The sequence below is a fragment of the Protopterus annectens genome, chromosome 16.part0, assembly GCF_019279795.1.
Source record: "Protopterus annectens isolate FY-2018-M chromosome 16.part0, PAN1.0, whole genome shotgun sequence".
Lineage (NCBI taxonomy): Eukaryota > Metazoa > Chordata > Ceratodontiformes > Protopteridae > Protopterus > Protopterus annectens.
The window spans coordinates 293,479,007-293,504,061 of record NC_056750.1 but is presented as its reverse complement, the minus strand read 5'-3'; positions in this window follow the sequence as shown (position 1 = coordinate 293,504,061).

Below are 25,055 nucleotides of genomic sequence, written 5' to 3'. Positions count from 1 at the left end.
TTCGGAGTACGGAGATAGAGAGTGAAAGAATTTAGATTAAAAAATTGCCCAAGGACGAATAGTTCAGACGTTGACCAAGGTACAAAACCAACAGCGAGGGACATCGTGGTCTGGGCCTAAAAAGGTGACACAGTAAGAATGAAAATCTCTGAGGTATTTGCTTTCCACAGGCAAGACCATTACAATTTTTTTCTGACATCGGTTACAGCAAGAAAAAAGGATCCCCAACGGGGTACTTATCTTTTAAAAGACATCAGGTCCGAAACTCGAAAAATGAAAATTTCAAGAGACGGCCGACCGGCACTTGCGAACTGCTTCTGCTTCGGGAATCGCACAGCATGAAAGACTGATGTAATGGCATCGGCTGCATGTTTTATACCCCTGATGATGTGACGTCATGGAAGAAGCAACAGCATCAGATGCAGAAATCCCAAGACTCTGGTATTCAGGCCGACTGAGGGCTACCTGCAGGCAGACAAACCCAAATGTGATGACTGCAACAGTGAAGCACGAAGATCATCATCAGTGGCTGTTCTTTATCAAACTGAGATGAAATGGCTGAGGCATGGATTTTAATAGAGGAGAAGGAGAGGCCACTATTAAGTAGCTCTTCTAGCTAGTCCAGGATAAGAGGGATGGAAGTTTGTGAGGTACTACCCCCTCTGGACCGACTCCAGGAGCAGAATCTTTTCCATTTTCCTGCATAAGATTTTCTGGTGCTGGGCCTTCTGGCCTCTGTGATAATATCCAAGACCGGTTTTCTTAACAGGGGCCCCTTGTTTGCCTTTAGAGCATTAGCCATGCTGCTAGTTTGAAAGTCTGCAAGTCTAGGTGCAGCATTTCCCCCTACACCCGAGTTAAGAGGTCTGAAATCAGGTTAAGCTGCCTGGGAGGCTGTAAGGTCAGGCTGCGCAGTAAGGGGTACCAATGTTGTCTGGGCTAACCTGGAGAATGAGGATGGCCTTTGGTCTCTCCTCCCTTATTTTGATCAGTTTGGAATTAGAGGCAGAGGAGGGAATGCGTACACAGAGAGGGTGCTCCAGGGGAAGGTCAAGGCATTCACTTTCCACGCTAGGTGGTGATACTCCCTGGTACAGAATTTTTTCAGCGGATGGTTGAGATACAAAGCAAAGAGATCCACCTGCGGAGTCCCCCACTTCTGAGTGACTTGTAAAAAGATTTTTCTGTGGATCTGCCATTCGTGGGGGGTCCAGTAAGTTTCTGCTTAAGTGGCCTGCCAGGGTGTTGTTGATCCCTGGTAGGTATTGGGCTATCAGGTGCAGTCCCATGGAGGAGGCAGTCAGCCAGAGGTTCATGGCTAGTCTGCACAGAGGGCAAGATTGGGTCCCTCCCTGTTTATGTACCACATTACTGTGGTGTTGTCTGTTTTGATGAGGAGAACCCCTGGCTTGAGATGGGGTTTGAAGGATGTCAGAGCCTTCTGTACTGCCAACATTTCCTTCTGGTTGATGTGTAAGGGAAGGTGCTGGGAATCCCAAAGACCTTGGGTGCACCTGCCTTCTAGGTGAGCACCCCAAGCTATATCTGTGGTAATGGTCTGCCCAGGTGAGCAGAGGGTGAAGGAAAGACCCTTGTTCTGGGCACAGGCCCCTGTCCACCAAAGAAACTCGGCCCTTATACAGGGGATTAGAGGGAGAGAGGTCTCTAGAGGTCGAGAGTGCTGACACCAAAGGTTCTTTAGGTACCACTGAAGTTTTCTCATGTGAAGCCTGGCCAGAGGAATTAGAAGGATCAAGATGCCATGTACCCCAAGGCTTGCAAGAATTTCCTTGCAGTGAGGTGACTTCTGGAAAACAGCTGGGTAAAACAGACAGCCAAGAAGCTCTGCTTTTCTGAGGATAGGAAGGCCATTTGGGATCCTGTGTCCAGCAGTGCTCCCAAGAAAATTATCTTCCTGGGGGGCGTTTGCTTTGATTTCTTCTCGATGGTGTACCCCAAGGAGGTTAGGAGGGTTTTGACAAAGAGGAGGTCCTTGAGGAGCTTTTTTTTGCACTTAGCCTGAATAAGGCGGTCGTCTAGATAAGGGTAAATTTGTATATTATTCTGTCTGCAAAAGGCTATAGCCAGGGCTGAACATTTGGTGAATACCCTGGGAGCAGTAGATAAGCAAAAGGGTAGTGCAGAGAACTGAAAGTGTTGTGAGCCTGCTCTGAAGTGAAGGAATTTCCTGCAGAATTCCCTTATGGGGATGTGGAGGTAGGCATCTTTTAGACCTAGGTTAACTAACCAGAGATTTTTTGCCAGCACAGACAGCAGCTGGTGCAAAGTTAGCATTCTGAATTTGGGGACCACCAGGAAGGTGTTCAGAATGGCTAGATCCAGGATGGGGCGCCAAGTGCTACTGCCCTGTCTTCTGGGAACAAGGAATAGTCTGGAATAAAAGCCTTTGCCTGTTTGGACTTGTTTCAATGCCTCTGCCCATTGACGAAGGTAAGTCTGGGTACCCTCTTAGAATTGAGAGTTCGCTGAAAGAGAATTTGTATCCCCGAAAAATTATCTTTAAGACACACTGGTCCTTTGCTACAGAAAGCCAATTTTCTCTGCAGAGGGAGAGACGTCCTCCTAGTTTTTGGAGAGTGAAGAGAGGGCAGAGGGGGGAGAGGGAGTCACTGAGAGTTTTTGCCATAGAGGAAGGGCTTAGAACTCTCTGCCTTTGGAGTGGAAGTGGTCCACTGTTTGGTTCTCTGCTGTCCCTGGGAGAGGAGTCTGGGTGGTCTGTCCCTGCGGGGCTTACCTTGCCCCTGTCTGCTAGGTGCAGGAAAGGACCAATGTTTTTAGGGAAAATTCCCGTTGAACCTAGGAGGTGGTACCTGAAGGAAATCGTTTACCGTTTGCATAGATTTTGCTTTGTCTTCCATCTTTTTAAGCACCTCTTCTGCTTTTACTCCGAACAAGCAGTCCTTATTCAAGGGTGCATCAAGTAATTTAGATTTGACATGATCAGGGAGAGGTTGTTCCTTCAAACATGCATGTCTCCTAATGACAGATCCCGACACTGCTGCCCTGCTTGAGGCTTCTAGGGTGTCATATCCACAGTGTAATGAGTGTTTATCCACTTGACAAGTAGAGTGCAGTAAATCTGCTAACTCTTTCGAATTGGTACCGTCAGGAAAGGTTGAAATCTTTTGTTTTAACAGTTTCAAACTGTGTTGTTGATATTTTAACATGCGGAACTGACAGTTGAGTGCTCTGATAGCTAAGGTTGCAGAGGTGTATACTTTTTTATCCCATGTTTCCAGAGCTCTGGAGTCCTTGTCAGAAGGAATAGGATTCTTTGCAGAACTAGCCTTAGCTCCGTTTGGTCCCTGTGTAATGACCCCCTGGTCTGCAGCAGAATTTCTGTACAGGTATTTGTGAGAATCTGGTACTCTGTTATACCGGTCAGGTTTTCTGGGAGCAGGTGAAAGGGCGTCAGGAGTTGAGCTGAATTCATGGAAGACATCAACCACCTCGAAGATTGGAGGGATGGCCAAGGGTCTTGTGCTGGGGCAGGTCTAGAAACTATTAGTCTTTTCTTAGACTGAGGGAAGTCCAGGGATTCCCAGTGGAAATGTTCCCTGAGGGTGTGAAGGGTTTCCCAGAAAGGAAAGATCTTCTGGTGGGGAGGCAAACGGAATGGATTCCTCTACATCTGAATCCTCATAAGCAGTCAGAGGTAGTTGTTCCTCTTCAAAATCTGAATAATCAGACTCCTCAGAATCCTGTTCTGTCAGTATTTCAGGAGAAAGGTCTCTTTTCCTTTTAGAAGGTGTGGCCGGACTAACCCTGATAAGCGTAATAAGATCATCCGCCATTTTAAGCATTTGAGCTTGAGCTGGTGGGGCAGGAGTAAAATGATGGCTAGAGGTAGTTTTCCTAGGAGTAGCCTTGCTTCTAGGCCTAAGAGTATCCATTGGTCTTACAGAAATGGTAGACGGAGAAGACGTTGGTTTTTGTCTAGATTCGGTCGTGCAAAAGACCTCTCCTTGAAAGTCGGTGCCTGCGTCATGGCTCCGGACCCAACCAAGGTAGAGACAAACAAAGGCTTGGAAGATCAAATAGATTTTTGCAGCATACCGGACTCCGAAACGGTCTCAGTAGATGCCTACGTAGGTATTGAATCGGACATCAGGGGCTGCAAAGGGACCTCACTGAATTCCAGAGAACTGACGACCTGCTTAGCGGTAGAGCCATCGAAAGGCTTAGCTTTGTGTGGTCTGTCTATCTTTATCCTTATGTTTTTTCGGAATGTGTACAGATGGTTGGCTGACTGACGCCATTTCAGAATGCGAAGATGGAAGATGAAAATACCTGGCTACAATAAGACCTCTATGATGAATGGTTCTGGCATTAAAGAGGACACAGAACCAGCAACAGGGGACGTCGTCATCTGGCCCTAAACAAGTGACGCAGTATGAATGGAAGTCCTGGTGTGGTATTTGCTTTACACAGGCGAGACAATTGTTAACTTTTTCGGGCATCGGTTTGTGCAAGAAAAAAGGACCCCCAACGGGGTACTTAGCTTTAGATGTTTTCAGCTAGAATTCAAACTCTGGTAGCGACCGACCAGCACACTTGCGAATTGCTTCTGCTACAGGCTCCCTGGCAAGAAAGACTGATGTAATGGCATCGGTTGACTTCCTTTATAGCACTGACAACCTGATGTCAAACAGCAGCCTACACAGAAAAACAGACTCTGGCATTCGGGCCGGCCGAAGGCTACCACAGCAAGGATAACCCACAGGTGACGACTGCAACTGTGAAACACAAAGAACATCCTAAATGTATCATAAAATCATTCACTTTCAGTTTAACATGAAGTGCAGTTAGGTGAAATACTAATAGTAACAACAGATTTAAAGTAATAGCGGCACTGCTGTCAGAAAATGTATACAAGATCTGGAATGAAGGAGATGCACTCACGGATCCAGACAGATACTATACTTGCAGGACTTGCATGTTCATAGGAAGTTACTAGGCTATTGGCCCCAAGGCCCTTGTAAGCCTAGGCAAGAGTTTAGCCCATGCTTAGACAAGTCAGCACCCAAAGCCCTGTCCAGAAGGGACACAGGTGGAATCCCAGGGGTATATTTTCTGTTTCCCATCCAGTTATCCAGGTTGCGCTTAAAAAGGGATAATAAAGTACTCTTGCTTGACGTGGAGAGGGAGTCTATTCCACATATGGGGAAGTCTCTGGGACACAAAACTGTCCCGCCAACAAGTCCTACTGATGTCACAGACCAAGTTGAGGTCATGCATGCGGGTTACTCGAGTGGAGCTTGACTTGCAGATATGCAGCAGTCCCATCAAGGCAAGATCTGAGCTTGCTTTGTATGCCAGACAGAGGTCATCACTGAGGAGTCTGTATGAAACTGAGGAGAGAGACAGGGCTTTTAGCCTGTGTAGGGTAGATGTTTGAGGCCCTGGATTCTCCTGGTGAAGACCTCCGTGGTCTCTCCTGCTGCTACATGTGTTTTATGAGGTACATGCCGAAGTGGGCTTTGTACTCAATAATTGGCCTTATAAAAGAGAAGAATACAGGGATGTTATGACCTCCTTGTCCCTGGATGAGATACCCTTACTTACAAGGTGGGCCATGTTTAAAGCTTTCCGTACAATGGAAGCAACATGTTCGCCAAAAGTCAGGTTGCTATCAACCTGGGTGCCCAAACCCCTCACGACTTGATGGCGTGTTTAGGACGCTGTTATTGATGTGATAATATGTGGGGACATCCCACTCCCCAAAGGGGATGATGCATTTTTTTGGCATTCAGCTTGAGGCCACATTTCTGGCACCAGTCATTTGTTTGGGTGAGACCCTCTTGGAGGACGTCCACATCACTTGGGGACTCTATGACAGCGCCCAGCTTGCAGTCATCTGCAAACTTGGTCAGCCATAGCCCATTGGTTTTGGCCTGCACCTCAGAGAGGTACATCTCGAATAACAGAGGCCCCAAGACCAATCCCTGGAGTATGCCCCTCATTCCGGGTCTACTCCTTGAGGTGGCTTCCCCTATTTTGATTAGGTGGGTTCTATCAGTGAGCCACTTTGCTTCCCATCTGGTAACATATGGATTGATGCCTAGTTGAGAGAGTTTATCTATTATGCTGGAGTGGGGAATAGTGTCGAAGGCTTTGGCCAGGTCAAGGTAGGCAATGTGCACAGTCTTCCCCTCGTCCATGGTTTTGGTGAGTGTCTCAAAGAAGTCTACCAGATTTAACAGACATGACCTCCCCTTGACAAGGCCAAACTGTGTGGGGTCGGGTGTTTGGAGGTCGCCAATGTCCCGGTTAATGAAGTCCATGATAATCCGTTCCATGGCCTTGCAGATCAGGCTAGATAGGCTGATGGGTCTGTAATTTCCTGGATTGGTGGACACTCTGCCTTTATGTAAAGGGATGACAATGTCCTCCACTTGGCTGGTACAAAGCTGCTACTCAAGCTTTGGTCGAATAGGAAGCCTAATGGTGCTGCAAGTTCATGTAGGATGCAGCCTGGGATGCTATTGGGTCCAATGGAGGCTGTATTTTTTGCCTTTGATAGGGCAGTGATGACTTGTTCCCTAGAGACAAGGGGAGGGGAGCAGGTACTGGGGATGTCCTGATTTACTGATGAGGGGACAGAGGGGTGAAGTTTTCTCTCAATCGGTCAGCCAGTAGGTTGGCTATATCTACAGCATTTGTGTATTTGGTGTCCTTGACCACCAGTTCTGAACAGATCTGGGTGCTTCCTCTGAAACTGTGGACATATGTGAATAAGACTTATGATAGTCTCCAGTAGATGTGGCCAATATGGACTCGAAGTTGGCTTTAGAGGATGTGATTAGTGCTCTTATTTGCTTGTTCAGGCCAAGGAGAGATTGCTTCCAATTGGGCACCTGCTCCTTCTTGGTCCCGGATAGCAATTTTTTCCCTTTGTTATATAGTTTATTTATTGCAGATGTCCACCAAACAGGTTTACTCTTCCTTGCGGAGGATGATTTTGCCCTGTCAGATATTCCTGACTCCATGCATTTATATAAATGCTCATATTATACTTTGGTGCCAGTTCCTACAGACGGGGAAGGGGCTGTGAAGCTGTTTATACCATCCCTCAAGAGGTTATAATCAGCTTTGGAGAAGCTTTTTTGTTAGACCCTAGCTAGAGGGGGGTCAGGGGAAATGGGGACTTCAAAAGTGACTGCTTTTTGGTCAGATCTTACCAGGGAGGATGATACTGTAAGAGTGCTGCAGTGGTTACTCACGTTCGTTAATGCCAAGTCCAAGATATTATCACCTCTTATGGGAGTATCAACTAGCTGTTCCAAGGCATTTGCACTGATAAAAAAAAATCAAGGAATCTCTCGGCATTTGTGTTATGGCATAAGCAGTTTTTCCAACCTATGGTTGGGTAGTTAAAAGTCATCCAGGATCAGGGTAAAGGGTTGAATCTTGATAGATTCGAAGAGATCCAGATAGGTGGGTGGGCATCTTGAGTCAAATTTGGGGGCCTGTAGCTAGCTACAATTTGAACAGGGGTCTTGTCAACGGTTAACTGCAGTTGGAGTGTCTCCTGTGCGTCATACTATTTGACCAGCCTGGAGGTTTGTGTGAGTCTTTAATATACACTGAAACTCCACCTCCTTTGGCTTTGCTGCCCACAGTTTGGGGTCTGAATGTATGACAGGATGACTAACCAGGTAAGACTGGGTAGTCTCCGCAGCTTTGAACCAGGTTTCTATGACTGCACAAAATGTCACCATCTTCCAGGGTTAAGAATATTTGCAATGAGTGCAGTTTCATGTCTAGATGCCTAGTGTTTAGCAACATGACCTTTAACTTGAATTTTGTTGAAATGTTTATGTTGGCAGTATCGACCTTATGGCTTTTCCTAAAAAAGGCACTATGGGGAGGCAAGGGCCTTTGCCAGAAGCCTGAAGCCCAAGTGAGACAGATGCAGGCCACCTCTAGCAAAGCGTTGTGGTCTATCAATCATATCATCCCAGGCTGGCAGGTACTGAATCCCCCTGCAATTACACCAGAAACTAAGCCAATTACTGAAGTCAATGTGGCACAATCTAACTTTGGCAGATTGCTGTATAGCCAGGCTAACCCCTAATAGTTCCCATGTGTATTGCTTTGTTTTGTTTGGGTGCCTAAGAAAATACAAGAGACTGCATGCATCAAGAAATGCTTCTACGACAAGCTCATAAACAGAAAGAAGGCAATAAAAAATGCTACCTAATTTTATTCTGTCATTATTACCATATTTATATTTTCTTCCCTTTCTAATTCCATACAGAAAAACTTAAGTATTTGTAATAAGCTGTATTAGTTATTTTAGTTATTACTTATACAGTTTACGGTTTTAAATGTTAGAAAATTTACACTGAATAAACAAAATAAAAAAGTTGCTTTAGCTTGCTGAGTTTAAAAGATCCCCCGATAAATTTAATGTGATGCAGACTACCAGCAACTGCTCTCCAGCCTGCATAACTGAGTTCTAGCAGGTGAACAAGACCATATAAGGGAGGTGCATCATCAGTATCACAGTGCTTCACATACATGTACACTGTTTATCAGATAGCCATACTCAAAAAACTACTCACAAGACTAATTATTTTGGTAGCAATGCCAAGAAGAGAGACCCCTGTTTCTTCTCTCCACTCCTAGCCCCAACATGCCTCCCTCACATTGTCTTGTCATCATGTCAGACTGGGTGGACAATGCACAGTAGCCTGAGTACACAGTCCCCCTTGAGCTCACAGGATGCCAAGCCTTCTTCATCCTCCAGATCCACCCCCAAATGCCATCTTTCCCCAAGCTCCTTTCTCTGCTAAAGCTCATATACAAAAGATGCCCAGTATGCCCTTCACCCCAGAATAGGCATGCTCATTCTCCCTGCATGAGCCATCAAGTGACTGAGTCATTACCAAACTTGAGTCACCTGCACCACTGACAGGACTTTTCCCCCTCTATGCCACAGGTGCAAAGCTCTCAAATACATTACAAGTTCCTCCTGAAGTGACCTTCCCCAAAGATGATCCCCGAGTCCATTTCTCACAGTGCTCCACCAAGAAATTATACTTCCAGTGCTACACATGCAGATTCTGAACACTACAGAACAAATCATTCTGCCTATTCAAACATACCTTGCAGGACAGTCATTCAAATCCATGATAAAGCAAAGCGCAGTGAATATATAGTCAATTAAAATTTAAAACATGCCAGTGCATAATGCTATTAAAAAACAATTTTTCACCTACGATCCATTATATCAATAAAGCACTGTTTCTTAATTCAATACTGTACTTCCTGAAAATGTAATTCTTTATAAGCTTCAAGACGCAACTAGTTTCTCAGAGCTTAACAGTGACTCAAACTTCAGAAACAAATTGCTGTTCGCTTGCTTCTGTGGGATTTTTATCTACTGCCATTAACTGCTAATTATGTTTGGAAGACAGCAAGTGCTTCTTATAAACTACTTGCAAATTAAAGGGATGTTTGATACCAAAGGCAATCTTGCAGGTACTAAAAATCTTGATCTATGCATGCACCAGTAGCATTAAATTGCTGTACGGCTGTTGCAAAAAGATCACATTTTTTTACAAAATACAAGCGATAATTTAAAGCAGAAATGGTAATTCTGGCCTTAAGATACACCAATTCAAGACTCTTCCTGAATTGCTATGGGGTGGTAACTATTTAAATAGCATACTACTGCAGGGGGAAATGCCAAGAGAACATTAAGCAAACACATGAGGTTCCATAATCTGCCCACAATGAAATGTTCTACTTAGTAACTAGCTCTGCAGAACCAGGCTTAAATTTAACAAGCGTTACAAACAACTCTGCTGGTAACCTAGCCTGAGGTTTGCCATAATATGCATTTTAACTAGAAGAGAAAAACTGAAGAGAAGCCAAACTAAATAAAAATTATGCAAGACTACATTTACCAAAATTACAGTTTAGTTTCCATTCTGTATAAAACCTTGACGCTTAGTAATAGAATGCAATCAGGCAACAAAGTAAGAAACAAATCTTCAAAAGCTTACAGTTCTAAAGCCCACATTACAAGAAACAAAACTCCACCTGAAAGAGTTAGCAACAGTGCATGGTTACATGGTTCATTATATGAAAGCTCAGCTATGAGATACATATAGACTAAATGGCTTTCATAGGTATGCTTGCACACAATTGGAGGAAGGAGCTGTACATGTGTTGCTGTGGCAAAAACATACATACTACTAAACACACACCAGTTTTCTAGCCTGTCTGAAAAGTATACACATTTAGACAAATGGTAGTACCAGCATTTGAAAGAGGCTACTAAACTGGTAAAAGGTCTTCCTTTGGTGACTTCAAATACACTGGTGCAACATAACAGTAACACAGAAAAACAGCAAACACTGCATAGGCGTATATAGACACCTGGCATGCATTCCCAGATGACACAAACATTCCAAAGTAGAATTTCAAGGTAGGACAAGTAACAGCAATCATACAGGTTACAAAAAAAGGAAGTCCCAAGGTAAGATACTACACTTTACGAATGGATCTTTAGCCACCGTAGGTATATGAAGTTATAAAGTAACAGATGATTCATGCATTAGCAAAGAAGCAGTCCAGGATCAAAACTGGGCAGGACATCACAGTCAGTCAGAATGACAGAGGAAAAGAGGACACAGCAGCCCAGGAAATTTATAGATCAGCTACAAACACGTTTAAAAGTTGCTCTGCTACTGAAAGAATTTGGATGACAGAGCAACATAATCCCACAAAACGAGGACAATAGAGCTATTAAGAAGGCAGAAGATGCATTGCTCTATTAGCAAGGAGCAGAGAGTTCCTTTCTGGTAAAAAGCATCAACTCTCCTATCAGTTCATGCTGCCCTCTCTTTCATCCAGTCACGCACAAAGCATCAACTCTCCTATCGGTTCATGCTGCTCTCTCTTCCAACCAGTCATGCACCTGTATTCCAATACCCCCAAAACTTATTGATATATTCCCTTCTTGAGGAATTTAAGTGATAGCAATGCAGTCAAACATTGTTGTCAAATAACACTCTCCACCAGAAACATGGCTATGGTGGTGGTGGTGAACAAGGCAACTGACCAGGCTTACAGAGTTAGAGAATGCGAAGATGAGGCTTTATGCAGATACTTTAATTGATGTCACGGCTGAAGCACATAGTGCTTAACATTAAACCACTTGCTACAAATGTACATTTGCATATGTAACTAGCAATTTGCAGCTGTGATTTTTTTTTTTTTTTTTTTTTTTTTTTTATATAAAAGAGTTGAATAGTGCAGCTCTAGCATAATAGAACACTGTATAATACTCACTCAAAAGTAAACGATTTACACAATATAAGGAACATAAATGGAATACTGCATAATAGCTGACATTCTAGTATCAATTTTAGCAGATGTACTTGCATAAACAACGCAAATAGCAGTACAATATTTCATATTCTGGAAACAAAAGTTATTTTTTGAGGGATAAGGTCTGTAAAAGAGGATGTACTAAATGAAGGTTAAGTAATTGGGTACAGCACATCAAAAGGAAATTAGAGGTTATTAAACAAAAGAAAATTTAGATGGAATAGAAACTAGCCAAAATAGACAAGCTTTGTCCATAGACAGAAGTACTGCAATAGAGGCAGGTATTCTTGAAATAGGATTTAGTGAGGACTTGAAGAGCTGGGTTTGCTGACGTGGTAGACAGACTCAGGAAGTTCTTTATTTTAGTAAAAGTAAAGGGAGTCACCGTGGTGTCAATGCGGAGTGACAGAGGCAAGGAATTTATCAAGAGACAAAGTTTTCTTAAGGGAAGGACAGCTATCTGGGATGTGTAAAATTTGTGCATTATTTTGATTTGACAGTAGTTGAAGGCAAGTGGGCACTAAAGCCTAGTCGGTTGTTTTATGATGGTACAGCACGGAGTTCTGTTGTTTACATTGGTAACAAAGTTGTTTTAATTTTAACACTGCTCACACTTTGCAAGCTGGTTTGAATGCAAATTTGTGAAGTTGGGGCATCAAGAAAGTTTGGAAAGTAAGCAGGCAGCAGCTGTGTATTTGTGAACACAAGTCTAGTTGAATTTTACCCTGTACAGGAGACTAAGCATTTGGTTAATTTTTTTGACTACCTGTTTAACACTGTGGTTAATTTTTTTCCATCAATGACAACATCTACGAGTTGTGTAGGAAACAGAGTCAATGGTGGTACCACCAGATGAAAGATGGCCGAAGATGCTTTTCACCTCCAAGTCAAGCTCTGAGATAAAAACTGTCAGAGTTTTACTTGGAGGTGAAAAGCATTTTTAAGGGTTTAGCACAAGGTTGGGCTGTACGAAGCTGACTTCAGTGGAGACAAAGAGTTGGGTGAATTTCTGAAGGTCAGGGATTTTCCTGGCTTTCATAATGGTCGAATTCTAAGCATAGTAGACAAGGGCAGAGTTAGTGGAGGCAAGAAAAATCCTGTTAATTTCTGAAGGTTAGGGATTTTTCTGACCATCATAATGGTTGAATTCTAAGTATAGTAGACAAGGGCAGAGTTAGTGGAGGAAAGAAAAATGCTGTTAATGAATACATTGAAAGTCAGGGAGCAAAGTATTAAGCCTTGAGGAACAGAGACTCAAATGGAAAGGTAAGAAAGATGGGTTTGGACTATTGCCATTTAGAGGAATAAGATTTTCTGGTATTGGGTCTACGAGCCTCCTTAATAAATGTCTAACACCTGATTGCTGAGGGCTGCAGTGTTATCTGTCTGAGGAATCAGGCATGCTGTTAACTTGAGTGTGGCAAGGCCTGGATGCAAGAGCTTAAAGGGAGGGTGCATGCTCATGCTAAGGAGCATGGGGTATCAGTGCTGCCTTGGCCAATCTGGGGCAATCAGGATAGCCCTTGGTCCTTCTTTGCTGATCTTGAGTAGAACCCTGGGTATCACAAGAAGCGGGGGAAAGGCATAAACAAACATGTCGCCCCAGTGGAACGAGACACCGTCCACCCGCCAGGCTTCTGGGTGAAACTGTGTTGAGCAGAATTTGGCCAGTTGACTGTTCTGGTGGCTTGCAAAAAGGTCCATGTCTGGCTCCCCCCTAGATGTGAGTGATCTGTAGGACCATCTCCCTGTGCAATTGCCATTTGTGGGGGTCCATGATCTGTCTGCTTAAGTGATCTACCAGGGTGTTTTGCTTCCCTGGGAGGTATTGAGCTAAGAGATGCAGTCCCAGATTCAATGCTGACTGTCAGATTTCCATGGCAAGGAGACATAGGGGGTAGGAAAGAGTGCCCCCTGTTTGTTGATGTACCACATACCAGTGGTGTGGTCTTGTCCTGATTAGGAGTACCCCTGGTGACAGATGCTCTTGAAAAGTTAGGATAGAGCTGTGCACTGCCAGCATTTCTTTTAAACGGATGTGGAGACCTAGAACTTCCTATTCCAAAAAGTCCTGGTTTTGCAGAGTTCCAGTGTGGACTCCCCAAGCAATGTCTGAGGTGTCCGTGGTCAAGGTTTGTTTGTGTGGCTGAAGGTCAAAAGGAAGGCCCTTGTTTAGGAAGCAAACTTGGGCCCACCAGAGGAGTTCCTTCCTTAAGCAAGGAATTAGTGGTAGTTGGTGCTCTACAGACTGGCAGTGTTGGCACCAGAAGTTCTTTAGGTACCACTGCAGTTTCTGCATATGTAATCTGGCAAGGGGTACTAGCAGGATGCAGGAGGCCATGTATCCCAGGCCTTTGTAATATTTGCCTGGCTGTGAGGTGGGTCTTGTGTGCCAGCTGGTGGAAGTAGGACTGCAGAAAAGTCAGCTTCGGGGGGGGGGGGGCATTTGCATGGATGTGTCTAGCAGATTGGTCAGGAAGGTAATCCTACGTGCAGGTAGCAGCTAGGATTTCTCCATGATGATGGTGAACCCCAGTGAGGTCAGTAGGGTCTGCACAAAGGAGAGGTTCTGTAGAAGCTTTTCCTGTTTCTGCCTGAACGAGGCAGTCGTCTAGATAGGAGTAAATGTGTATGGCTCTCTGTCTGCAGTAAGCAATGAGTGCAGCCAAACACTTTGTAAAGACTCTGGGAACAGTGGATAAGCCAAAGGGCAGTGCAGAGAATGAAAGCATTGGGACCCTGCTCTGAACCTTAGGTAACTCCTGCAGGACCCTCTGATAGGAATATGCAGGTAGGCATCCTTGAGATCTAGGGTCATTAGCCAAGCTTGTGGTAGAAGCATGGGTAGTAGTTTTTGTAGTTTCAACATTTTGAATTTTGTAACCAGAAGGGACAGATTCAGGGTAGGGAGGTCTAGGATAGGGCGGCATGTGCCCTCTTTTCTGGGATCAAGGAAATGTCTTGAGTAAAATCCCTTCCCTGTCTGTTCCTTGAGCATGCGTTCTACAGCACCTTGGGAATAAAGTTTTTTATCTGGCGAACAGCTTCTGCTCTCTGGTTTTCAATGACGTCTGGGCAACCTGACCTCCTTGTTTTTTCTTTGAAATAGAATCTGTACACTCTGGTAATTTTCAGGACCCAAAGATCTGAGGTGATGGCTTGCTAGTTTTCTAGGAAAGGAAAGTCTTCCTCCTAGCTTGTCTGGAAACCTGGGTGGCAGAGGGGAGGGAAGGGAGTCACTGTGAGTCTCTGGTGAAGGAAGTGGGCTTAGAACTCCCCTGCCTTGGAGGGGCAGTGGACCACTGCCTAGTTCTTTATTGGCTGTGTGCCTGCGACCTAGAGGTTCTGTCTCTGCGTGCCTTTCTCTGTATTGGCTTAGCCTGAGAAGAAAAGGACCAGTTGCTTGGTAGGGAAATTTCTACTGAACCTGGGAGGCTATACCTGCAAAAAGTCCTTGACAGTCTGCATGGATTTGGCTTTGTTCTCCATTTTCTTGATGACCTCCTCGGCCTTGGGGCAAAGCAACTGCTCTTTATCCAAAGAGGCATCTAAAACGTATGATTTTACGTGGTCAGGCAAAGGTTGCTCACTTAACCAAGCATGCCTTCTGACAACTGTTCCTGTAGCTGCAGCCCTGGTAGAGGCTTCCAAGGCATCATAACCATAATGTAAGGAGTGCTTTTCTACCCGAGACCTTGACTATATGAGGTCTGTTAATTCTCTGGTAGTGTTACTGTCAGGCAAGGCAGATATTTTCTGTTTAATGAGGTCGTGCACATTCTGCTGGAATTTATTCATATGAAAAAAGAAGTTGTGTACTCACCATAACGTTCCATCTGAGTAGTTAGACACCATTTGTCAGCAACCTGTGGGGTCCGGATCAGATATGGATCCGAGCAGGCAGCTTACCAAGCTAAAGATCCGAGCTCAAAGCTCCTACCCAGTTACCCATACTACACTGCAACCTCCTTCCAATCCTCAGATCAAGTTTGCCATCCAATACCTACCCAAGACAAAAAACCTGACCAAACACATACACCAGGCTCATCAAACTCAGGACATTGAGCCCAAACAGAGAAATAACTGTCAAGGTCAGGGGGAAGGAGGGAGGGAAGGTTGCTGACCAATGAAGTCTAACTACTCAGATGGAACGTTATGGTGAGCCCATAACTTCTTTATCTGAAGAAGTTAACTTCGTTTGATCATCAACCTGTGGGACTGAGTCCCCAGCTACCCAAAATCTTGGGAGGCCCTTAAGGAAGGATACTCCGGAGCACTGCAGAGCCAAAGGAAGCCCTTCCTCTAGGCACCAAATCTAGCTTATAATGAGTAATAAAGGTGTGAGAGGAGGCCCAGGTAGCCGCTGAGCAAATATTGTCCAGGGAAACTCTAGACCAGAATGCAGCAGAAGTAGCCATAGAACAAGTGAGCATGAACCCCTTTTGGTGCTGGTAATCAAAGTTCTTTATATGCTTGTAAAATACAAAGCAAAATCCATTTAGCGAGAGTCACCTTGAAACTGGTTTTCCCAAAAATGGTTTAGCGAAGAAAACGAAAAGCTGATCAGATTTACATAAGGGTTTGGACCTATGCAAGTAAAAATGTAACTACCTGCGAACATCCAGCAAATTAAGTTTGTATTCCCCTTTATTTTGAAAATTAGGGAAGAATACAGGCAAATTAATAGACTGATTAATATTAGACTCCGAAGCAACTTTAGGAAGAAAAGACGGGTTAGTTCTGCAAGATTACCTATCCTTGTGAAAAACTAGGTATGGGGGTTTCATACACAGCGCCTGAAGCTCAGACACTCTCCTGGCTGAAGTAATAGCCACCAGGAAGGCCGTCTTCCATGACAAGAATTTCAAGTCAACTGATGCTGCAGGCTTGAATGAGGGCGCAAATAAGGCCTGAAGAACGGGGGCGCAACTAAGGCCTGAAGAACCAAAGTCAAATCCCACTGCGGGGAAGGACTTTTGATAGGGGGTCTCAGAAGAAAAGTACCTTTCACAAAAGTCTTGCAAATTCTGGAAGCAGCTAGGGAACCTAAATTTTCCCCTATGTAAAAATGGGAAATAGCCGCCAGCTGGACTTTTACTGTAGAAGAGCTGGCCCCTTGTTCGAAAGTATGAGACAAAACATCTAACACGCTGGAACTGGAGCAGTAAAAGGATCCAGATTTCTCTGCACAGCCCAAATGGAAAAACGTTTCCATTTACTACTATAAACTTTTCTGGTAGAGGACTTGTGTGCCGCTACCAGGATGGATTTAACTGGGGAAGAGATACCGGGAGTCCTGGCAACTAATGGAACTGGAGCAACCAAGCTGATAGGCTTGAGGCTGTCCAGATTGGGAAGAAGAATTCCCGAGGGATGACGAATAAGATCCAGAATGGGATCCAAGATCCAGGGCAGAGCTAGAAGATGAGACCGCAAGCAAGGGAACCAAACTTGATGAGGCCAGAATGGGGCTATGAGGATAACTCTGCTCTCCAACTGACGAGCTTTCTGTAAGAATTTTGTCATAAGAGGAAGCGGGGGATACGCATAAAGAAGACCAGGTGGTCAAGCATGGACAAGAGCGTCCCTGGGAGCTTCCGTCTTCGGGGAATCACAGTGAAAAACTCATTGCACTTTGCATTGGATGGCAATGCTAAGAGATCGCAGCAAAGGCTGAACCCACTTGAGGAAGATCTGTTCTGCTACATAAAGGTACAGATACCACTCGTACGGCAAAAGGATAGTCCTGCTCAATTTGTCTGCCAAAATGTTGGACCGACCCAGGATGTGCTTTGCTATCAGAAAGCAGTTGGTGGAGATCCCCCATTCCCACAGTCTCATAGCCTCTCAACAAAGTGGACAAGACCTGGTTCCCCCTGTTTGTTGATGTATCAGACCACTGACATATTGTCCGACTGGATCACAATAGTTCCCTGAGGAAGAGAGGTATGAAGGGCCTGCAGCGCTAAAAGGACCACTCTCATCTCCAGAACGTTTATATGCAAACGGTCTCGCTCAGAGTCCACGTGCCTTGGACGGTCCTGCCCAAACAATGCCCCCCCACCCTAAGTGGGAGGCATCCGTGGTCACCGTGGCTTGGGGTGGAGGCGTGACAAAGGGGCAACCTTCTCACAGATCCTGGGATTGAAGCCACCACGAGAGAATTTTTGCACTTTTTGCTCAGAGGAATCGGAAAGTCTAGAGACGGATGTAGTACAGACCACTGAACTTGTAACATCCACTGTAACACTCTCATATGCAGATGTGCACAAGGAACCAGATTTATAGCTGCTGCCATGGACCCTAGGGCTATCAGAACCAACTCCACTGGGGGTGCAGGAGGCTGAAGGAGTGGCAATACATGAAGGGCCTGGCTGTGAAGTCTGTCTGGAGTCAAAAATAGCCTGGCCTGAAGAGAATCTATTCTTGCCCTTATGAAGTCTAGAATTTGAACAGGTTGAAGGGAAGACTTCTTGAGATATATAGTGATACCCAGCCGAGTCGACAACTGAAGAAAGAAATTTCTGGCTAGTACAAGTTGATGCCTGGTGGAGGCAGTGAGAAGCCAGTCATCCAGGTATGGAAAGACCTGAATACCCTGAAGCCTCAGGTGGGCCGCTACAACTGCCATGACCTTTGTAAACACCCTGGAGGCTGCGGTGAGACCGAAGGGTAGGACCCTGAACTGGTAATGACTGGCTCCTAGCCGAAAGCGGAGGAACCTCCTGGATCACCTGTCCATCAGGATATGGTAGTACGCATCCTTGAGGTCTATCGAGCACATCCAGTCTTCCTCTTGCAAGAAGGGCAGGATGGATTGTAGAGTGACCATCTGGAACTTTTCCTTGGCAACGGATAGGTTTATTGTGGATAGGTCGAGAATCGGCCTCAAGTACCCAGTCTTTTTTTGGCAACAAAAAGAACCTGGATTAGATGCCTAATCCAGACTGGTCTGGGGGCACTTGCTGGATTGCTCTGTTTTCGAACAGCTTTCTTATTTCCAAAGCTGCTGCCTCCCTTTGAGCGGGTGGGACGTCCGGGAGGTGCCTTGTGTATAGGGGACTATTTATGAAGGGAACAGAATAGCCTCTGGATATTACTCGAAGCACCCAACGATCTGACGTGATGGGACTCCCACTGGGCTAGGTGCCCCGAAAAACACCCCCCGACTGCCTCCAGAGAGAAGCAGTTGGGCAACCCCTCAGGGCTGCTGCACGGGTTGGTCAGAAAAGGGTTCCCATGACCCGAAGTTCTTCAGTCCCCCTCTGCCTCTGGGCCAGCATCCACCTTGTCCCCCTCTGCCTCTGGGGGAGGTGGTGTCCGGAGCGTTGCGGGACTGCTCAGATTTCTGGAACCACAGCTTCTTTTGCCCTCGCTGGTTCCTGGAGAAGGACCTTTGAGGGTTAGAGAAGCAGATCCCGACGGCTGACCGTGTTTTCTCGTCCTTCTCATTGTGGACAAGCATATCTCAGAAGGTCTCCCCGAACAGGGTTGAACCGTCAAAGGGGGCATTAGCGAAGGACGCCTTGAAAGGTTCCAAAAAAATCGCAAAGCCGGAGCCAGGCATGATGCCTCATGGCAATACAGGACCCAGCTGCCCTAGTGGCTGGCTCCCTCGGTGGCATGAGAGAGTAAACACATGGACATATTCGAAACAGACTTGAGAGTGGCCATACAAGCTGAGAATGTCCATTTATCCCCTGCCAAAATGGACTCCGGGAGAGACTCAGCGTACTCCTTCACGAGGTCATGTTGCAATCTAATTACATGGGCCATGTAATTCAGCGCCCTTATAGCAAAGGTAGCTGAAGCAAAAGTCTGCTTTCCAAGACAATCCATTGCCCTGGACTCCTTGTCCGGGGGATAGGCCGAGAAACTTTCCAGGGAGAGTTCCTTTTTGGTGGCCGCCGCCGCCACCACCATGGCATCAACTGGGGAACCCTTACTCCAAGTGGGTTTTTCCACAGGAGGACTCAATACTGTCTGGCCACTGGGGTATTGGCTCTGCCGTGTCCGGTTCCTTCCAGGATCTGGTGGTAATGAGGTCCACCAGAGGGTCGGCCGAAGGGACACCCAAGAGGTAGATGGGCTTGTGCCGAACGCCTCCATAAATACCGACTCTTTCGAGTAAGGTTTTTGGGCGGACCAACCCCCCCCCGCCGAAGAATTTCCCGTTACGTCTCCGAAGGAGACTTCTTCGAGGTGGAGATCTGGGGGAACATTCCCCTTCCTCCAAGTCGGTATCCTCAGTGACAGACTCGGGGGGGGGGGGTCCATGTGCCTCCTTTTACACCAGAATTTGCGAGGGGCCTCCTCGGGCGGACTCTCTAGGGAGGGCTCGCAAACAGTCTCGTATTCCTCACGGGGAACTGTCTGGGGTGTATCGGACACAAACTGTCCCTGGGAGGACTGGATGATGGAAGACTACCTCAGTTGTGAGGGAGCAGGGGTGGACTCCGAGAAGAGAGTGAGGGGTCTCGATCCTCCAGAGAGAACCCTCTTCACAAAGTCAAAAGCCGAAGGGGAACCGGCTTCCCTGAAACTGGTGGTGTGGGTAGCCGTGCCCCTCGGATTTGACGAGGGGATCGGAGAAGAGGCTGAAACAGTCAAACCCAAGGAGACAGTATGCCCCAACCACAATGGGACGGACGACACACTCATCACCTTGGATCAGACACCCAGATCTCGGCTCTGAGAGCTCGTATCAGACAATGGATCTGACAGTCTCGAGGCATGGCCAGCGTCGAGGTAGGAGGGACCACTGGCACCAACTCCCTGACTACGGTGCTCCTCGGATCCATTGACTCCGAAACCACAGGGTGGATTGGAGAAGGAGCTGTCGGAGCTGAACTCCCCGCTCTGGCTGGGCAACACTCCCATCTGCAATTGAGTTTGCAGGAACCTGATCATCCGGTCCATATCAGCTTCAGAGGCTCCTTGTGGATCTCGAGGATGCCACCGACACCGGCTGGGAGGGCTGATGCGAGGACGACCTCGAAGTGGGCTCAGCCTCCTCCTCCAGCTCCAGGGAGAATCGTGGAGAACGGAGCCGAGGGGAAGACGGCCTAGCAATCTTTTCTGGTGTCGAGATCACCTTAGCAGGGGGGGGGGGTGACGGGTCAGAGTCCACTTGCCTCTTGCAACCCCTCTCCCCATCTCCATCTCTCGCTTTCTCTTTTTCTCTGTGTTTTTCTTTACTGGCCTCTCTCTCTCCCTGTTTAGAGGTGAGAGTGGGCGTCCCGGACAGGGGCGGAGGGCCAGAAACCTGAACAGTCACATCCGTGACTGAAGATGATGCTGCAGAAGAAGTAGCTGACTCTGTGGGTAAAAGACCAGCCAGAATCAGCTTGGTCCTGCAATCCCGCAGGGCCCAGGGGTTAAAAGCTGCACAAATCTTGCAGCCAGATGTGACTCTGTGCACTTAGAAAATGTTGGTTTCTGACCTTCCAACATAACTAACTTAGAGAAGCTAAGTAATCAAGCACACACACACACACACACACACACACACACACACACACACACACACACACACACACACACACACAGCAGGAAGGGGAGGCCTACACAGACAGAAAGTTGGGAAACTTTCCTATACCACGACACTTTTTTTTTTTTCTTTTTAAATGCAAAACCCGGGGAAAATAAGGACAGAGTTTTTAAGTGTTTCAGCACTCAAATGAACACACAAAGACTGGAAGCTAGATGAAAACCTATCGAACTTGCCTGGACCTCAAGAATTCCGTGCTGGCGAAACCCCGGCAAACGAGATCTGAGGATTGGAAGGAGGTTGCAGTATAGTATGGGTAAGAGGGAGGAGCTCGGAGCTTTAGCTTGGTAAGCTGCCGGCTCGGATTCGTATCGGATCCAGAACCCACAGGTTGATGATCAAATGAAGAAGTTTACTACTTCAGATTTGACAGTTTAATACCCTCACAGCTAAAGTGGCCGAGGTGTAAACCTTTTTACCCACCCTGTTTTTTTTGAAGAGCTTGCTCTAGCCCCCTTAGGGACACAAGTCACTCAGGGTCTGCAGTAGGGTTTTTAAATAGGTATTTGTGAGAGTCTTGCACCCTGTAGTACCAATCCGATTTTCCGGGTGTTGGAGGGAGAGAGGGCATATTCTAGAAAAACATTCTCTATTACATCCAAGATAGGAGGAATGGCCAAAGGCTTATGCTAAGGCAGATCTAGAAATTCCCCGCGTCTATTTTTAGACTGGGGGTAGTCCTGGGCCTTCCACTGAAAATGTTCTTTGAGAGAGTGTTTAGAGTTTCCCCCAAAAGAAAGGTCCTCGGGGGGAGAGGCAGTCGGAATGGGATCATCAGTATCAGAGTCCTCAAATGAGTATCAGAGTCTCAAATGCTGCTAAAGGCTGGTCTTCCATGTCTGACTCCTCTAGATCTGAATAGTACAGTTGTGTACACTTACCATAAATGTAGATGTTAGAGTGTATTCACCGTTGCAGTCATCACATCTGGGTTATCTGCTTGCAGTAGCCCTCAGTCGGCCTGATTATCAAAGTCTTGGGTCCTGCATTGGTTGCGGTCTCATCCTCCGTGACGTCAAGTAGTCAGGGATATAAAGCATTCAGCCGATGCTATTACATCAGTTTTTCTTGACCCAGATGTCAGGTGCCCCCTAATGGAAGCAATTAAATATATATACATACAAGGTTATACCTCCAACAAAAAAGCAAATACTCCAAAATGCTTTTAAGCATAGTAAAGGAGAGTAGAGGTATAGCCAAAAGAAGTCAAGGGGCTGGAGGGAGGGTATCCAGGACTGCAACAGTGAATACACTAGAAAGTACAGTTTTGTACCTACCATAAATGTAGATGTTCGAGTACTAATACAGCTGCAGTAATCACAGATGGGTTTTCAGCCGTCAGGCGGTCCCTCGGTCGGCCGAATTCCAAGGTCTTGGTCCGGCGTCGGTTGTCGTCGCTTACTCTTCTGACGTCAGTAAGACCAGAGTATACAAGACACAGCCGACGCCATGTTCTTCAGTCTTTCTTGCCCCAGATGTCAGGTGCCCCCAAAAGGAAGGCAATACATAAATAAGGCTTATCTACATATGCAAGCAATGCAATGTAATGCAAAATCAGTGTAAGCAAGCAAATAAAACATAGCAGGATAACCCAGTCAGGTGGTATGAAAAGGTTGTTAGGCCCCATGCCTTTACCAAGTGGGGAAGGAGGGAGGGAAACCTGTACTGCAGCTGTATTATTATGTTCCTTTTCTTGGTACCAGAAAAAGTCTTGAATAAAAACCTTGACCTTGTTGGTGTGTAGGTACCTTTTGTATAGCTCTCATGTTTAGGAGCTTTGAAATTTGCAGTTGTGCCTCTGCCCTTTGATTTTGTGGCGGGTTTGGCATGCCTCATTTTTGGAAGAGTGTGAAATTGAAATTTGTAGCCTCTGTTTATAATGCCCAGTATCCATTTGTCTGTTGTGACAATATGCCAATTGCTTGCAAATAATACTAGTTTCCCTCCCAAAGGTGCTGCCAGCTGAGACTTGCTTGGCCTGGAAATGAGGGAGTCATTGGGTTTGCTTCCTGTATTGTTGTGCACTGTCTTCACCACCTCTTGGTGCTGGAGATTGCCATTGTCTGCCTCTATATGATCCTTGTGATTGCCCTCTGCCCCTTGTGCGTCTGTATCTACCTCTTTGGGGCTTGTCAGTGGCTGGAAAGGACCAGTTTTTTGAAGGCCAATTTCTGCTAAAACGTGGTGGTTGGACCTGTAAGAAAGCCTTGACAGTTTGCATAGATTTGGCTTTTTCTTCCATTTTCCGTAGTATCTCCTCAGCATTAGTACCAAAAAGTACATCCTTTTGTAAAGGAGCATCAAGAAGTTTAGCTTTCACATGATCAGGTAAATTTTGTTCCCTAAGCCAGGCATGTCTGCGAATAACTGATCCTGTAGCAGCCGCTCTACTGGAAGCCTCTAGGGCATCATAACCACATTGTAAGGTGTGTTTACCCACTTGCTCTGCACTATGCATCATATCCTGTAACTCTTTTAAATCTGGTTGTTCAGGTTGAGACATTTTGTTCCTTAATTGTGATAACAGGAACTGTTGATATTTAATCATATGAAACTGACAGTTTAAGGCCCTCATGGCTAGGGTGGCCGAGGTATATACCTTTTTACCCCACCTTTCTAGAGATCTGGATTCCCTTTCTGTAGGGAGTGGATTCTTGGCAGTGGAGGCCTTTAATCCCTTGGGGCCTTGTGAAATGGTTTCAGGGTCAGCATTATGGCCTTTGTAGAGAAATTGGTGAGAGCTGGGTACTCTGTAATACCTATCAGGTTTTACTGGTGCAGGAGGCAGAGAATCAGGGTTAAGGCAAGCCTCCGAATAGACATCATCCAGTACATCCAAAACAGGGGGTATAGCCAGAGGTCTGTGCTTAGGTAACCAAAGAAATTCCCCAAGTCTTTTCTTGGAATCTGAAAAGTCTTGGCCTTCCCAATGGAAGTGTTTCCTCAAAGTGTGCAAGGTTTCCCCAAAAGAAAAATCCTCAGGAGGGGATACAGAAGGAATGGACTGTTCTGCATCCGAATCCTCAAAAGGGGAGTAAGAGTGTTCCTCTGCATCAGAATGTTCTGATAAAATGGATCCCTGATCAGAAGAGGGAGATTCTTCCTCCACTCTGGGTCTCTTGTCAGGAGGGGGCTGAGAACCTCTGATAAGAGTAATTAAATCCTCAGCCATTTTAAGCATCCGTTTCTTAGGCATGGGTCCAGGAGATGGGCCCTGTGCAACAGGCCTCGTGGGATGCCTGGCTGCTTTGGATTTAGTAAAAGCCTTTATTGAAAAAGAAGATAAGGGCCTAAAGACACCATGGGTGGAGGTGGACCTGTCCACATTAGTAGGCTCGACATTAGCAGGGGCTTCGGTTGCAGTCTGGGAAAGGGCCGAGGACCCAGCGGTCTCAGGTACAGAGGACACCGCCAAAGGAGTGTCGTCGGTAGTCAGGGACTGCAAAAGCGTCTCGTTGAGAACCGGACCACGTGTAGCCTGTTGTGGCGTGGTGTCGGCGGGGACCGCGGGTCTCGCATGTCGGTCCTTTTCCTTGCGTTTTTTGGACAAAACGGTAGTCGGAGTGTCCGACGACATTTTATAATCAAAAGCTTTACCAAAGTAGTGTTGGGGAACTCACCGATGCTTGATAGTGCTTATTGAAGGTAGCAAAGCGACAGCCCGAGACGTCGTGGTCTGGGCCCAAACAAGGTATGCAAAGGGAATGGAAATCCTTATGCGGTATTTGCTTCCCACAAGAAATACAATTATTAACTTTTTCTGACATCGGTCTGAGGCAAGAAAAGTTTCAACGGGTACTTAGCTTTAAAGAAGACTTCGGTTCCAATTTTTCGTAATTCAGGAGCTGGCCGACCGGCACTTGCGAACTGCTTCTGCTGGCAATCGCTGGCAAAAGACTGAAGAACATGGCGCCGGCTGTGTCTTATATACTCTGGCCTTACTGACGCCAAAAGAGTAGCGACAACCGACGCCGGACCAAGACTTTGGAATTCGGCCGACCGAGGGACCGCCTGACGGCTGAAAACCCATCTGTGATTACTGCAGCTGTATGCACGATGAACATCATCTACATTTATGGTAAGTGTACACAAAGTACAGTTGTGTACCTACCATAAAAGTAGATGCGAGTGTATTCACTGT